The 13,886-nt window shown below is 38.1% G+C and overlaps 1 long non-coding RNA gene across 1 annotated transcript; it reads right to left on the bottom strand.

The window, feature by feature from the left end:
• Positions 1-11,119: 11,119 nt before the first annotated feature.
• On the bottom strand, positions 11,120-13,814 carry LOC136181276 (uncharacterized). The gene is made up of 3 exons (XR_010667631.1): positions 12,629-13,814; positions 11,987-12,145; positions 11,120-11,877 (listed from the first exon to the last, which is right to left on the bottom strand). It is a non-coding gene; the product is annotated as an uncharacterized lncRNA (long non-coding RNA).
• Positions 13,815-13,886: the final 72 nt, after the last annotated feature.

The raw sequence follows: 13,886 nt of genomic DNA, 5'->3' as shown, positions 1-13,886 counted from the left end.
AGGGGAGTTATATTTAGAGAGGGCTGAGGCCACTTCTTCACGCCCACCAGGGAAGGGCCTGCATGGACCAGGGACGTTTAGCAAGGCACTTACAAAGCTGCTTGCATTAGGGTTCTATTCCCACTGGTCATGTAGTACTGGGTCACATTGAGATTTTACATATCAGAGACCCAGGATCTCAAGGCTAGTGTAAGAGCTTAGGATGTTGAAAATAGGGTCCCTAGAAACTTTGACCAGACACCTAAAAGTTTATTCTTAAGTCATATAGTTTACTTGTAAGTATTTATTTATTCATTTATCATTTGGTTTTTATTTAAATGCCTTCTCCACACTTAAAATGATAAAACCCTCCATTGATGAATCCATTGGCTATGATCTAATGAAGCTTTAGTTTATGGCACCATTGGCTGATGTTTGATGCTTTCTAGCATGTAGAAATCTGAAAACTGATATCTTTGTTAAATGTCCTTTTCTGTGGATAAATCATTGTTTATGAACCCACAAGATGGGTTAAAGTTGAGGGAACACATCTAAAACTGTGTTATCCACCTTCATATGCAGATATTTGTTTAGGGAAAATAAAAATCTCCATTGGTTTTCAACAATAGTAGATGAAATGAATGGGCCAATTGCTCTTCACTAAACTGGAGCCCGCTCAATCATGGTTAGTCAGAGAGTCAAGATGATTAATCCTGTAATAGTTGATTAAATGGTTGGCTTTAAAACAATAAACATTTGACTAACCTTTAAGAAGATCCATCATTTGTTCAAAGTGTGCATCATCACATCATGACATATTTTTGTATTACACAGTTTAGATAAAACCAAATATGTTGCAGGCATGTCCTCAAACTTTCAACAATCCTAGGGTACCCACCCTGATTAGACCCCCATGGACACTATGGATTGTTCCTTCTCATACTTTTGAATGAAGCTCCCTGATTGACTGAAATGTGTTTTTTGCTGCCACCTGTTGGTGAAGTCAATCATGTGACATGGCTGTCATTGGATGCATACTGGAAGGACCTTCTCTAAGCCCAAAAAGAACCATAAAGTCCAGAAGTTTGTCTTTGGTAGAAGTGATGAATTACAAAATGAGAAAAAGCAGCACATGTTATCCAGTTTGATACACAGCAGATTTATGAAGTTAAAGTTTAGCAAATCTCTTTCTTAAATTCTTCTATTATTTCAGGTGGTGATGTGTGCATTTGTTATACTGCTTTACTTATCTTTTAATTAGCTATAGGTGCATAGGAAATCCAACAGGCATAATAGTAGGACCCAGAATGACGTACATAGTGCAATTTCATTTGTACTGTAGGTCATATATGAATACCTGCTCAGTTGTATATGCACATAAATCACTTTATATATCATTTTCTGAATGTAATGTAATTTGGTTTAATATTTTCTGAAATGAAATAATGTTGGGGTCGGCTAACATTTAATAGCACAACAAATGGTGTAAAAGTAAGAAATAAAAGACCTTAACTCTTTGAATATGTGGACGGCTTGGGCTCAGTGGTGGAGTCCATCGTCTCTCAACCGGAGGGTGGGGGGTTCTTTCCCCAGCTCCTGCAGCCACATGAAGTGTGCAGAAAGTAGTAATGGACCATCTACTGAATACAATCTTTCCATTGCACAAAAATGAATACAAAATCATTGTTTTTATTTATTTATTGTATTTATTTATTAAAAGTTTTCCCAATTATTCATTACTTTTCCAATAAGACCTTTGATCAAACCCATGTTGTCCCAATTTTTTTAAGTACATGATGAACATTTATGTAGCACAAAATCCTTGGACTTAAATGTTTTAGAATTTATTTTCTTTTTATATATTTTAATCGGCTGTTTCACTGAATTTAGATTTATTTTCCAGTTCAATAAAGTGGTAAACGTAAAATCAATCCAATCTACGAGTCTATTACAATTTAGGTTTTTTATAAATAAGCAGATAAGTTAAAGCTAAATGTTTTGCACATGGCCAACCATGTTATCCTCACTATTCTGTATCTGTTTACATTAATCCAGATGCTATCCATCTTACAATATGGGACTGATTCTTTTAAGTTCTGGATAGAGCCTTCAGTGCTACACTTTGTCTTCCTTTGAAAGATTTTGTTTCTTTTGCTCTTCCATACCTGCCAGTCCCCAGTTTTCCACCAGTTGCTACAAACCTTTCCCATTACCCTCCAGTTACCGTGCCAACTCTGTCAACCTCTAACAAGCAACTCTTTCTGTTATTACCCTGCTCACATACACTGTACAGTTTATGCCTGCTCCCCATTTATACCGGTCTACTTCTCTTGTAATGAGAATAGATAGATTGTAGATGGTTCAGTTCACCTGTTCTTCTTGTCTTGATTTATCCATAAAACCATTTATTTCACAATACCTCTATGTGGAACCTGTTTTGTGCCTTACCTTCTTGTTTGACCTTTTATTGGTTTTACTTTGTATTCCTGGCTGCTCCTTATTGAAAACGTTTTTGTTGAACTGCGTTCTGCATTTCCCTTCGCCTACCTCACCAGCCTTTATGCCTTGAGCTTGTTTTATGTGATTACATCAGTAAGCTGCATCTCACAGGATCAATTCGACCCTGATCAATGACACAGAGCTCACACTAGCCATGGCAGCACTGCAGCACAACACTCTTTAATTGTGTAGGGAGATTCTCACCTTAATTAAATGCTAAGGAAATTTGCACATTGCCTCCTTTCTTACTTCCTTTGGTATTGTGTACACTGCACCATCCTTTAAATTACTTACTCTTAAAGATGAGCAGATAATAATGTTACACAATTCACTGACAAGGCAACATTTAAATCAACCCACCGTCCAGCATTTAAAAACAAACAATAAAAACAATCGATAAAAGGTATATTAATGGAACAGCTGTAATGCATTAATATACACAAACTAGGAGTTTGCACAACCATTCTTAAAGGGACAACAATTCTATATCAATTGTATGAATGTAAGCCTTTTAGTTCCTTTGTAACCTTTTAATTCCAGCCATTAATCAATCAGTCCCTTAAACTTGATTTGTGCATCACCTTCCATACAGACACGTGCAGTTCAAATTGCTTCAGAACAACAGACAAGCCAAAACATGTGTAGACTATAAAATAAACATCAATAGCCAGCATGGATTCTCTTTGAACTGCAATTGTCCACCCAGTGAGTTCCCCATTAAATCTTTCCTTCATGATATGATGTTTCCAGTGGAGGTCAGGGAGAGGGTAACTTTTTTTTATTTTTACTATTCAACCATAGCCACACTGTCCCCCAAATGCACTACAGCAGGAATAAAGGCTGGAAAAGGGCAGAGTGCTCAGCACAGGCAATTTCCTTCTAGCAAGGAAGATGAACTACTCTAATACATATTTGTTGTGGACTCATATTGTCTGAGGCTTGATTTAGGGATCTATATTGATGGTCAATAATGAAAGCTAATCATTCAACTTTTATTCTGGCAAAGTAATCAAAACTCTTCAGGTAATGTCAACATGTTGACATGAATTTAATCATAATGGTGTAACCGTGGTTTCCATGAAAAGATGAAAATGATTTCTAAATGAGGAAAAGTACAACAAGCGCATATAAAAACTGTCGATGTGAACTGCTGTAGATCCAAACAACTGAGTAGACAATTGAAAATGATTGAAGTTGTTCCTGACCTGAGGTTTGCAAAGTATAATATTTATAATTCCAATATGTAAAACTCAACATTGATCTTTGGGTTCAGATGTGACTCTTACTTGGTCCACTGCATGGTCAATAATCACAGGCAGACTTCTCAGATCACCGGACTTCATCTTTCACTACAGTACAACGACAATAATAAGCCTAACAAAGGGTCATAATACACTTGCACAGACAACCTATACGAGCAAATCCCAGGAGGATGGTCTTCTCTATGAACTCAATGAGCATTGTGTTTTTAACCCCCTTGAATAATGACCACTGTTGTTGCCTTGTTGAGCTGCACAGTTCATTGACACTTACACTCTTTTGCACCCTGAATAGTTTGACTTAAACCTTTACATAATACACAACAGATTCAAAGGAAGCAACATTCAATCTAAAATAATAACATAAATTAGAATTTTAAAAACAATACAAAAAGTATATGCAGAAAAATACTGCTCTCTTATTTTTCAGTGGTAAAATATCTTTCCAACTTTGCAGCCGGGGATGACTTAAGTATACAGTAAAAACATGTATGATTTCCTGTAGGGAAGCACACACTCATTAAATGCTTACGTTATATGACATGTAAAGTATAGGTAAAGACAGCAGTGTCAAATTAGTAGCAGGTTTTCATCATTAGATTATAGTTAGAATTCAGTAGCCTACATGTTGTCTGTGATCAGGGAATTTAAGCCATGCCACTTGGAGGGCAATCTTGAGCTGTCTTTGTTCCGAACAGAAGTAAGTGGAAGTGTTATACAGACATTGGTCCCCTGAGGATGAACCCTACTGGTTTATTTTTCACCATTTACAGGTCAGATCATCAATTTGTCTGAGAGGCAGATTGATGATCTGATTACGTAAGCATATACACTAATGTCATTATGTGGCTCCAACCACTGAGACATTCACAGTGTGCTTTACTGGGTGTAGAAAGTTTACCTTTTTTTGTATTGGCTGCTGCCAAGACGTGTCTGGGTAATGAACCTACATACAAAACAAGCAATTTCATAAAAAAACACATTTTACCTCTGTTTAGCAGCTTTTCCATGAAGAGCTTATCTATTGTTCAAATGTCGTCTTCAGGTTCTCGTGTAATTTTGGCAAAAATCAAAGCATCCCACTGCTAATTAAACGTGATTTAATCAGCATAAGAACCAGTGCTTCTTAACATTCATCTTATTTCCTTGCTGGCTTAATAAAAATGAAAAGAAGAGCCTCTCCAAAAGAACTATAATTTTATTGAGACCTGCAGAGTACTCAAACATGAAGATAAAGGGCTTTGAAAAATGTTAACAAGAGCTTCTCATGACTTATCATCTTAAAATAACAAGTTCTTCCCATCAGGTTGGAGCAATGAAATTGTATTTAAACTTACTGTTACTTGTAAGTACTCTCTGTTTAATTTGAAACAGCAGGTTGCCGCTAAGAGACAGGCAGACATAAGATTGATTCCAACAGGCTTTCTGCTGTCACATCTATCAATGTGTAGGAACTGATCTACTCACATACAGTTCATTGTCACAAATAACACAGATGAGCATATTATTTTTTCAAAATATGCTTTATTCTCTCCACCATTGTACCATTGTGAGTGTGCATTTCCCTCTGTGGAATCTGGTGAAAGATAAATGATTAGGAAAGACAACAGGAAGATTTAATATTCATCACCTGGATGAACGCATGCTGGGTGCCAGATGCCTGATCTGATGAGACCCCAGAGACTTCAATAACATTCTCATCATTTTCACTCGTGTTTCATTCTCCTTTGATTGCACAATGGGAGCAAGAATTATTCAGTCCCAAGCTTAGCATGTTGAAAGACATCATGGAAGTGGAGCCGCAAATATAATAATAAACAGCAACTAAAGAAATCTGTGGAATTTTGCTTCTTTTCAAAGGAGCTAAGCAGTACTCATCTCATTTCATGATAAAAAGATGAAGAAGTGTTTTATTTAGTATTACTTAAACCTCTTGCTATAATAAAAGTGGACACATATTTTAATGTACAGTTACTATCAGCCCCATTCATCGTTCAAATCTTTTCTTGCAACCTGCATGTCTTTACCTCACAGATCAGTCATGGTGACAGCAGCAGCAGCAGACAAAGAGACGGATTACAGAGCCACGCAGAGATCTCCATCTAGTGTTCTCACAACAGCCCTGCTCACAGAGGAAACTTTGTTTGGAAGTGGGGCAGTGGAACACTCCGACTGATGCCTGGAAGCAGTGCAGAAAAGAATCAAAAGCACAGATTTTTTTTTTAACAGTGTCACATAGACACTCTCATGCAATTATGCACGTTTGATAGTGCCTATTACGACCGACAGACACACACAAGTCCTCTGACACAGACGCTGGACCTCGGGGCTTTTCCAACAAACATCTGGAGCAGCCTGTGCCTCCTTTCCCCTGCTCCTTAATGAGGCACTGAGATGATTATTAGTGGATGTTTTAGAGGGGAGAATGGAGGGAGGAAGAGGAGGAGGAGGAGGAGGAGGAGGGAGGTGACAGGAATTTAAGTGAAGTTAGAGAACTGTTTGCTTTTCTTGCTGTACAGCCCTTGCAGAATGGATTGAGGGCACTTGCAGTGCTTTAGATCTGAAGAAATTTTAACGCCTCGAAAACATCAACTACTTCAGATCACACGCACACTTCAGAGGAAGTGGGGAGGAAAACCCCCCAAAAACCGGTCACAATTAAGTGTCAGGTCCCAGATCTCAGTCTCAGTGGTTAAAAAAAGTTTAACCCTCCAACTTTAAAGACATAGACACTGACACTAAGAAGCAATTTACCAACCAATGAGAAGCCTCATTTGTCAAATCCCTTTTCACCAAAATGTAGCATCTTGCAAAATGATATGCCCTTTCTTTTTTTTTAACCTTACAAACCGCTCCTGATGAGGCAGGTGTGAGATAACGCTGAGTGCTGTTGATGATAATACCTCACATTAAGCAGACTGCAGCATCATGAGTTCTGTTGTGCAGTTGCTATAGTTCCTTTGCCCATGAGAGAATCTATAGATACACACCTGGATGAGCTGCATCCATGAACAATGATGATGAAGAAGATGTCAATGAGGACAATGAGAGTGTAATAAGGATGATGATGGTGCACAGGACTCTTGCTGACACTGAGTACTGCACAGACATATTTTTTTCATATACATTGACCACTACTGACTGTGGTTTCCATGGTGAAATGAAAAGTTTAAATTGCAGATGTAACTGTATGATAGTGTGTGCAGCTTCTCATTCTGTATGTTCAGCTTACTACACGTTTGTGAAAAGAAGTAAAATAAATTGATTACAAAAATCTAATATTACCCCTATCAAATCATTGAACATTTGGTCAAAATCCAATTATTTTAAATGTACACACACACGGCCCACATTCAATGGATAATTTCATGCACTTGCTGTTTTATGCTGGCTGAGAGGAGGGGGGAGGAGAGCAGACATTAAAGTCTAATTAAAGAACCATTAGTGCATCTTCTAGTACATGGAGTGATGCAATATCAATGTTTTTTTTTATTCACTGTCATATTCAGAAGAAAAAAAACTCCACTTACTATACACACAAGATTTGCTTATAATTTAAACTAGAGCACGAGGCTTGATGTATAATTCAGTGTAAAGTGAGACAAAAAATAACATTGTTTGATCATTAGCACTGTAGCATCCCTATGTTTTCTAATGAGAAAAAAAGACACTCATTTGTAAGTTAATGGAAATAGAATTTCCCCGTTAAAAAAAAAACAGTTTTGAAGGACTATTTTGTCAAACAAAAGCGCCACGCTTTCGCCTTTTCATTATCTCAATGATCAGCTTTAATTGTTGGAGCCATTACTGCACATTTTACAAATGGAAATGGGAGTTTTAATTGCAAAAGCCTGACAAAGAAAAGTACTTGCTTCTGAGTGTTTGTCTGATGGTTCTGTCTGGTAACAAATTGGCCAGTGGATATTGGGTTTCCTTTGCTGACCTTACTTAAAAAGCAGATAATTGCTCGGTCTCTCCCCAGTTTTAGCTCATATTCTGCATGTATAAAGATAAAGGGAGCTGCCCAGGCTGCCCGGCAGAAGTTAATGAGATGATGGAGACTCAAAGACAGGGTCATGCTGGTGGAGGGGATGTTGATTTGCCCCCTCTTGGAATGGTCGAACTGGGATACATTTTCCTTTTGAACAAAAGTTGGACATGGAGCTGAATATTAAATCCTGAATATCCACAGCAAAATTAAAAAAACTACACAATTTGTCAAGAGCATTTGGGGTTCAAACTTTCTATACGTGTGAAATAGAGTATTCTTGTTTCTTTACACACCATTCTGCTCCGGTATATTCTTCAGAGCTCAATGTTGATGTGGTGTTTAAACAAAAGCACAGGTAATAATGTAGATTCAATTCATGTTTAAAATGCTCCCTATTGGCTGTACACCACTGTATAATGAAACACTTTTCTGTGCTTGCTGCAGCAGATCAGCATGGCCAGTCTTCTCCTTTTTGGGGCCCTTAGAGGTGATATTCTACCTTGCCTCCCTCACCCCCACTGTCATTCATATCTTGGCGTTCTGAGCTTTTTTCACCTTTACTAAGCTATTGATATCACTGCAGGAGATGTGTCTTAATAAACAGAACCCTGTTTATTTCACTGCTTCTAATCGAGTCTTAACTTCTGTCTGTGCTATTATTGTGTAATACTGTGTTTATGCTAATTGCAATGATAATTACATAATCCTTTAAAGGTAAACAGATGCTTATCATTAAATAAAGGTTAAAATTCTGATGTGTAATGATGTTTGGGGACTTTGTTACATCTGCTGTAATTTAGTTTCTGTGTAACAAATTTTCTTTTAAATTACCCTATGTATAATAAACATTGAAACCTAAATCTGAAATCCAAATAGCATAAAAATAATGTAATCCTTAAATTACATTATTTTACCCTTTCAGAATCATGATCCTCCAACATGTATTGCATGTGTAAAGTATAGTCATTATGAATGTGTCGTTGTACTTTGTGTTAGAAACATGTTTCTGAACTACTCGACAAATAAAGCTCTCACTCTGTCTGTTCTCCTCCTTTACACACAACTTCCCAGACCTCAGCCTTTCTCTGCTGAATGAAGGACTTGTCCTCCGCTGCCCTTCTGGTTGTAATGGCTCTAATTCCCTCATGCTAATTTTGTGTCTGAGCCTCCGCCCCTGCTGGGACCGCCAGCCTCCTTCTAGTGGTCGCAGACTGGCCCCGGGGCAAGGAGGACCACGGGCTTCATAGACAGCGGAGAGAGAGAAAGCCAAAAGAGGGTCCAGGTTTGATGCATGTAGGATCAACCCTCAGACAGATTGTCGTCCTCAGGCTAAAAAGGACCTGTGGATAAAAGAGGTTGCCATTGAACCGTGTGTGTGTATGCCTCACTGAGTGTGACATCCAAAATTGGTGCCAGCAGCAGATTTAAACAATAACACCTCACTGTTTGACCTTACTCCCAAAACCAACAGCGTGTCTTAAAGATGTGTGTGCTTGTGTATCGCCTGCACATGTTCAAATAAATAACTCCACACCTGCATCTAAGCTTAGTCTGCTTGCTTGTGTTCGGGGTGTGTGTGCACTTTGTGGGAGGCTGTGGAGGTTATGAGTGGCAATGATGATGAGCCAACACTACAGGGGAGAATAATCTCTCATTACACACAATTCCCCGATGCTGCACTGCGCTGGTGAGCGCGACTGGAGTTGTCCCACGGGCAGAAATGCTCAGAGCCACTCACTCGATTTATTAGTCCATCCCCAAACCCCCTGCCCCCTGCCTCCCCCGCTGCTATCACTCCGTCTTCATGCTTCCTTCCCACCATCCCTCCATTTCTTCCCACTCCCTCAGCCACCTGCTGTCTTCCATATGTCCAAAAACCTCTGCTCTACCTACCGACTTTGTACTTTGTTTGAGCTTCTTAATACTTTATCTGAAGCTTATAAGCTTGTATTTAACTCTTCAAATAAAAGAATAGCTTGACATTCCATGAAATACTTCATATACTTTAATACTGCATTTTCCTCACATGAAATTTGTGAGAAGTTCAAATGCTGTTATACAGGGATGGGCAACTTGGATGGTCACAGCAAGGGCCACATTCATTTAACTCTCACTGCCAGGGGGTCAAATTGTAGTATACAAAAACGATTGAAATCAATTATGTCTCAAATTTAACTCAACATATACCAGTGATCAAATATTATTATGGACATACTTCTGGTTTTCATGATTTCATGGCAGATTCTGTCATGTTTTCTTCATGATTCCAATTATTTGATATGTCAAAATTGAACTGAGGGCCACACTGAGGGTTGATGGGGGCCGCCAGTTGCCCACCCCTGCTGTTTTATGTTGCAGTTCTGTATTCAAGAATCTAGGTGAAAACCTGAAAAAATGAAAACCTGAAAAATAAAAACCTGTAAAAATGTACCATTTAATTATCAAGAAAAACATCTGGCCTTATTTCAAGATTATATATTAGATAACCCGCTGCTAACATTTAGCCACTTCTAGCCAGGGAATAAATACCTAGCTTTCATTACATTAGTGAGAATCACATCTTTCTATTGTGTAATGTAACTTTGCCAAACACATATTTAGGTTTCAGCCATTCCCTACCAGTCAGTATTATTATCTAGTAAGCTAAGTTGCAAAATAAGACATGCAGATGTTATCTTTCAATAACTAACTGAGTAACAAAATAGACTGTAAATAATAGTGGAAGAAGCCTGAGAGACGTCATCATTTTGTTTCTGAAAGGCTGTTTTGGAGGCCTATACTGTACTTAAAAACAGCATCATGACTGGAAAAAGCAGCTGTGTGAATATGGACAATACCTCCCTCACATGTTAAATTCAAAGTAACAGCAAGGACCCTGTTAGCTTCGCTTTGCATCAGTATTAAGGCTTGAGACAGGTGGATGCAGCTTTAGTCTGGCTCTGTATTAAGGTAACCAAATGGCCAAATAGCACCTTTAAACAAATTAAATGTACAACAAGAAAACAACTGTTGCTAAGTCTTCAGCACATAACCTCCCTGTAAAACTAAAACGTGTTGTAATTTTCACTCTTCTGCTTTGGTGCTGATAAGTAAAAAATGTATTAGCTACAATATATTCTATAGCTTTACACTTGGAAGACCAATTTGAGAGTTAAAATCAATCTTTCCATCTAATTTATGGCAAAACTTCAAATGAGCACATTTCATAAAGTTTAAAATGACTCATTTACTTATGTGATATAGTGATAGGCTACCAGATTGTTCACAGAGTAAAAAAAAAAATCCTCTTGTATCCCTGCTTTTAATATCCTTTATTGTAAATTGATTTTGGCCTTCTTTTCTTCAACGTGAATTCCACCCCCCCACCCCACCCCCCAGTTACACCCTGCATCCTCCCTGCCTCCTTCCATCTGGGTAGCGTTGAAGGATCCATCCATCAGAGAGAAGAAGTACTGTTAAATCCCATGTCTCCCATCACAGCCCTATATCTCTCTGTGTTTACATACCAACATATTTCAGCCTACTTACATGTCAGCAGCACCGGCAAGAAGGCAGCATAATAATCATATCTCGTGTCCTGGTATGAATCAGGAATTATGGTCGATAAATATGGGGAATGAGATTTACAGTACATGCTGAGGATACCTGAGGGAGTTTTGTTGAAATAATTTTGCAGATGACAAAAAGAACAAAAAAGAAAAATTACATGTGAAATGATGTTGAAAAAAACATGGAAAATGTACTTCTATAAAAATTAGACATATATAGTCAGAACAGTCTAACTCTGTTTGAAATTATATCAAGCTGGTTATGCTAATTTCTAAATATATATTAGCATCTTTGAATATTCAGAAGTGCTAAATACATCCAAGTCTTTTTTTATTTATTATTATAATGATATCGTCTGCATGTTTTCAAGTTTAGATATAATAGAAGTAAAAGTTTCTAGCTTAGGCACCATCTATCATTGTGAATGAAGATAGCTAAGTTTTTATCAGGAATGTAATGAATTGGTGCTGCACAAATAAAAGATTGATTGAATTAAAGATCAAAATGATTAATCATTTCTTGCTTGTTTCTATTGAAAAAGGAACACTTTACTGGTGGGCCCAACACTTGATTTCCTCATTGCATTTCCAGTGTGTTTATCTGTAGAAAAAGAGGAGGATGAGAAGGAAATAAAAAAAAAAACAGTTGTTACAAGAATAAGACCACAGTCATCAGATAAAAGGGATTTGTACGATTTGTTCGATGATACCTTAAAGCTGAAAAGCTTGATGTGCTTTATGGCTGCGACTCCCACTGATTGTGTAGAGATCTCATTTCACACATGAGCGTCTCTCTCTGCTGTGTGTGTGTGTGTGTGTCCACACACTCTGGAGTTAGTGCCTTAACATTACGTGTGCTTACCCCGAGGCTGGATGACAGAGACGTGGAGAAGGAGGAGGAGGAAGAGAATGGGAGAGATAGTTGAGGAAAGTGGAGAAATAAGGGAGAAAGTGAAAAAAACTGAAAACTAAAACAAGAACAGAAACATTATATTGAAATTTTTAAATCCGGATATAATTCCATCAACTGTCCTTGGTTGCACCTTCAGAGACAATTGAAACAAAAAACTGCATCTACTCTTTAAAAATATACAAAAAAAGAATGCATTCCTTGTCTTCTGTAGAAGTCCCTGGACACATATGGTGCAAATGTATAATTTACAAACATTTTAAAAAGTATATTTTTGGAAACCAAATACAGTGTCCCATTTCAAGAAACTCAGTTTAGAGTCTTTCCTTTTTGTGAAGCACATTTATTAAAAGACCATCATATCTTTTAAAAAGAGAACTAGGTCCAGCTTTTGAATTAGATTCCCCCTACTTTGTAGCAGTATGAAAAAAGAGATACATACTTTACACCTGCAGGCCCCATGGGTGCTTGGGGCGAGATTTATCACCACTGGGGCTCTCCAATGATGAGACCGTTTAGTGGGGGTCCCTGTAGTCCTCCACTGATTAGTGCCAAACGTCTTCCCTAATAACCTTAACAAGAACAACGCCTCAGGACGACATGCCGATGCACACAGGCAACACACACATCCTTGGAGATAGAGAAGAAAAAGGGCTTAGGGCTACCCATCCTCCTCTCCTTCTCCTCAAAGTCACCCCTCTCTCCTTTGCTCCATAACTTGATATCTCTCACTATTTCTGGGCTGGGATCCCCCTCCCCAACTTGAATCTTCAGCGCTACCTCCCTCCGCCAATTCAAACCAACACATGTACCAAATTGAGTTGGTTATGGTTCAAGAGTCCCAGCACCGCACATAAAGTTGCTCTCAGCATCCAAATGAAAATAAGACAATAGGAATATATGAATACACTCTGGAGTGTATGAAAGCCCTCACCCCGTGGGATAAAGAGATGAGGAAAGAAATTGAGAATAACAGAATTTATGATGCTGTGAGAAGCCGCGGGGGATATTTTATAGACAGTAACTCCCACTGTGGACAGTTTCCTACAACGGTTTACATGTTAATGTGATGTGACCAGTGTTGCCTACATACTTATAACATGGCCAAAAACACTTCTCACAGACAGCCAAAATAATCTCCTAAAGGAATGCAAGTAACTTAGCTCTATTTATAATACTTTACTTAAATTGTGAATGCAAAATATATTGTAATTGTGTGATGGCAACCATCATGTGTCACAATGAATTTGTTTTCTGGCTGAGATTTATCACAAATCAATAATAGGAAATTTCTTTGTTGCCAATGAACAAATTACAATCAGTTCCTCTGCTTTTATGTTGCATTCATGTACCGCATGGAATATGCTACGTTCCAACTCTGCGAATGGTTAATACTCATGTTTTGGAGCTTCAATTAGGCCTATCAGGTTTTTATTTTTATTTTGACATTGCAGTGGCCAATAGAGTGATGTTGTCAAATGGCTATTTTTAATCTGGCGTTACCTGTCCCAGTCCCGTATCGAGATAAAGATATATATTTTCCAATCACAAGTGTTGGTGCTCAGGTGATATTCTTCCGTCCTTCTGTCATTCTTATGGCATATGGTATAAACAAAACTGACGGGTGACAACGTGGTATTGAACATTTTCCCTCATTAGTTTTTCGACAACGAGACCGTTTTCTGTTCATGATCGAGCAT

Source organism: Labrus bergylta, chromosome 13 (assembly GCF_963930695.1).
Source record: "Labrus bergylta chromosome 13, fLabBer1.1, whole genome shotgun sequence".
Taxonomy (NCBI): Eukaryota; Metazoa; Chordata; class Actinopteri; order Labriformes; family Labridae; genus Labrus; species Labrus bergylta.
The sequence above is the reverse complement of the archived record's forward strand: the minus strand, read 5'-3'. Positions and strand labels throughout refer to the sequence as shown.